Raw genomic sequence first — 3,486 nt, 5'->3', positions numbered from 1 at the left:
GACGAGACAGCAGAAACGACTATTTGAGTAATGAGGTTATTTCTCTGTCTGTGTGTGATGTTCCTATGCAATAAAATATTATCCGTATTGTCCAGACACACATGAAATGACACACACAAGGCACACACACATGCACAAACTAACACACAAACACACACACACCCACACAACAAATTGTGTAGAAAGAAAACCATGAAATTAGGAAGGGGGTCAGTTCTGCCCATACCCCCCACCTCCACCACCCTCTACCCCCAAAACACTCCCATCCACTCCTCCTTTCCCTGTCGCCCAGTCGTCCCAGAGAGAGAAAGCTGTGGAGGGGTGCAGAAGCAGCTGGGAGACGCTGAGCCACAATGGCCCTTCAGGGGGAGACAGCCTTAATCCCTCCCCCGTCCCACAGCGACACTGAAAGGAGAGCTGTCACTCAAACACGGGCACCCTCGGGTCTCTGAGATGGGCGCACTGTTAGGATTCTCGGATTTAGGATTTACCTTCCACCCCCCCCCCCCTAACCTCCCCTTCCTCGTCTTCCTCCTGCTCTGAGGCAGCTGGATAAAACCCACCACCAGACTGTATTGTACATTTTGTGTGTGTGTGTGTGTGTGTGTGTGTGTGTGTGTGTGTGTGTGTGTGTGTGTGTGTGTGTGTGTGTGTGTGTGTGTGTGTGTGTGTGTGTGTGTGTGTGTGTGTGTGTGTGTGTGTGTGTGTGTGTGTGTGTGTGTGTGTGCGTGCAAGAGAGACAGAGAGAGGGAGCACAGTATATGAAATGCAATCCTTGGTTTGAACATCCCTTTGAACATTTTGATAAATACAAGAAATTTAACTAATTAAGAATGATAGTGTGACGGGTTAAAATAGATTTTATTTAAATATTTCTTTATTTGGATGCTTTGCATAGTCATTACACGGATTTAAATAATGCATTACAATACATGATATTACTGTAACACATTGTCAATTAAAATGAGTAGTTCATTAATGGAATTCAATGAAGCAGCATTAGGCTATATCATTCAAACTGCTACAGCATAGTGAAGAGCCTTTCTAATGCATTTTCTGTGAGTGTTTAGTAGCACACAGTGACACACACACACACACACACACAGTGAACACTTACTTTGAGGTGTCAGTCTGTAATGTTCCCTGGCAGTGAGTGGCTGTGTGTGTGTGTGTGTGTGTGTGTGTGTGTGTGTGTGTGTGTGTGTGTGTGTGTGTGTGTGTGTGTGTGTGTGTGTGTGTGTGTGTGTGTGTGTGTGTGTGTGTGTGTGTGTGTGTGTGTGTGTGTGTGTGTGTGTGTGTGTGTACAGCTGATCAGTGCACAGCTCATGAGAGAGAGAGAGAGAGAGAGAGAGAGAGAGAGAGAGAGAGAGAGAGAGAGAGAGAGAGAGAGAGAATGCCTTCGGCCACTATTATCACCATCATGTCTTCAGTGTGTGATGGTATGAGGGGGATGTTTGTGTGTGTCTCCGACTGTGTATGGACCTATGTATATCAGCCTGTAAGAGATGATGGGTATAAAGACATTGGCGACAGGAGGAAGCTGCTTCCTCCCAGGCCCATGTAGCCTGGGTCCAGCCTTCTCTCCCTCTCCGTGGTTCTGGAGGAGTGGCTGCCATCCATTACCCAGGGCTGGAGCAGTTAACAGAGCCGGCTGACATCCATTACCCAGGGCTGGAGCAGTTAACAGAGCTGGCTGCCATCCATTACCCAGGGCTGGAGCAGTTACAGAGCCGGCTGCCATCCATTACCCAGGGCTGGAGCAGTTAACAGAGCCGGCTGCCATCCAATACCCAGGGCTGGAGCAGTTAACAGAGCCGGCTGCCATCCATTACCCAGGGCTGGAGCAGTTACAGAGCCGGCTGCCATCCATTACCCAGGGCTGGAGCAGTTAACAGAGCCGACTGCCATCCATTACCCAGGGCTGGAGCAGTTAACAGAGCTGGCTGCCATCCATTACCCAGGGCTGGAGCAGTTACAGAGCCGGCTGCCATCCATTACCCAGGGCTGGAGCAGTTAACAGAGCCGGCTGGCATCCATTACCCAGGGCTAGAGCAGTTAACAGAATGGCTTCCATCCAATACCCAGGGCTGGAGCAGTTAACAGAGTGGCTGCCATCCATTACCCAGGGCTGGAACAGTTAACAGAGCCGGCTGCCAGCCATTACCCAGGGCTGGAGCAGTTAACAGAGCCGGCAACCATCCATTACCCAGAGCTGGAGCAGTTAACAGAGCTGGCTTCCATCCATTAGCGAGGGCTGGAGCAGTTAACAGAGTGGCTGCCATCCATTACCCAGGGCTGGAGCAGTTAACAGAGTGGCTGCCATCCATTACCCAGGGCTGGAGCAGTTAACAGAGCCGGCTGCCATCCATTACCCAGGGCTTGAGCAGTTAACATAGCGGCTGCTGTGGGACACGGGAGAGGGATGGATTCAGTGGGGCTGTATCGTTAATTTACTATACTGTCAACACCAGTGTGTGTGTGTGTGTGTGCGTGCATGCGTGCGTGCGTGCGTGCGTGTGTGTGTGTGTGTGTGTGTGTGTGTGTGTGTGAGAGTGAGTGAGAAAGAGAGAGAGAAAGAAAGAAAGAAAAAGAGAAAGAGAAAGAGAGAGACGGTGTGGGGGGGGGGGGCAGTGCGTGTGTGCATACATGCATGTTTGTGTGCGTGTGATTATGTGATAGATCCGTCCCTGTGTGTGATGTCAAATCACCCATAAGTAACCACGATAATAAAGCAGTAATGGCCATATGAATCAATGAATGGATGAAGATTAATTAAGATGAAGTAATACTATAAAGTCTGAGCACAATGTGTCTGAGAAAAGAATGAACAGTATATATGAATTCAAGCCTTCCAGATGCGCAGAAATATAAAATGAGTCAACACTCTACCAGATTTAGACTTTAGAAAACTGACACGAAGCATATGTACACTTCATATTTAATGTCTCCCCCTCCATCACAAACCAAACCACAGAGCAGCCCTCCACGGCAAAGCCCACCGCAGAGCAAGTTTTAATGGTAAATCAACAAAGCCCCACATGAAAGAAAGGCTAGCTTTCCAGTTTGCAGGCTGAGGAATTATTCATCAGTGATGTAGCATAACACTGCAGGCCAAAAACCTGCAGCAGTGCTCCCTTTTAATTGCCAGAAAATGACTGTAAGTGATACGGGTAGCGGGGGCAAAAAGGGAAAGCCGGGACCGGGGAGCTCAACAGACGAAGCCCCCACGATTCTGAATTTCTAAGGGGCTCCCAGATAGATAAAACTGTGTGGTAATCAGAGTGAAGTGTCTCTCCCTTCCCAAAATGGAGAGAGAAAAAAAAAACGCCATCAAAAAAAGGAGTTGAGGGATGGAGGGATTAGGGTGGTGAGAGACTTTACTACGCTCTTTTTGTGCTCGGAACCTGCAGGATTAGAGATAACAAATGTTAGGGAAGGACACGCACCTGCTGTGAGGGAGAGGGGCGAAAGGGGCGAGGGAGCGCA

General features: G+C 49.0%; 1 long non-coding RNA gene across 1 annotated transcript in view; it reads right to left on the bottom strand.

The window, feature by feature from the left end:
* Window positions 1-731: 731 nt before the first annotated feature.
* Window positions 732-3,486, bottom strand: part of LOC135520106 (uncharacterized) — a 10,351-nt gene continuing 7,596 nt past the window's right edge. Inside the window, exon 4 of the long non-coding RNA XR_010452345.1 lies at window positions 732-3,486. This exon is cut by the window's right edge and continues 2,527 nt beyond it. This is a non-coding gene — a long non-coding RNA (uncharacterized LOC135520106).

Source organism: Oncorhynchus masou, chromosome 29 (assembly GCF_036934945.1).
Source record: "Oncorhynchus masou masou isolate Uvic2021 chromosome 29, UVic_Omas_1.1, whole genome shotgun sequence".
Classification (NCBI taxonomy): Eukaryota; Metazoa; Chordata; class Actinopteri; order Salmoniformes; family Salmonidae; genus Oncorhynchus; species Oncorhynchus masou.
Note: the sequence above shows the minus strand (reverse complement) of the source record. Positions and strands in the feature narration are given on the sequence as shown.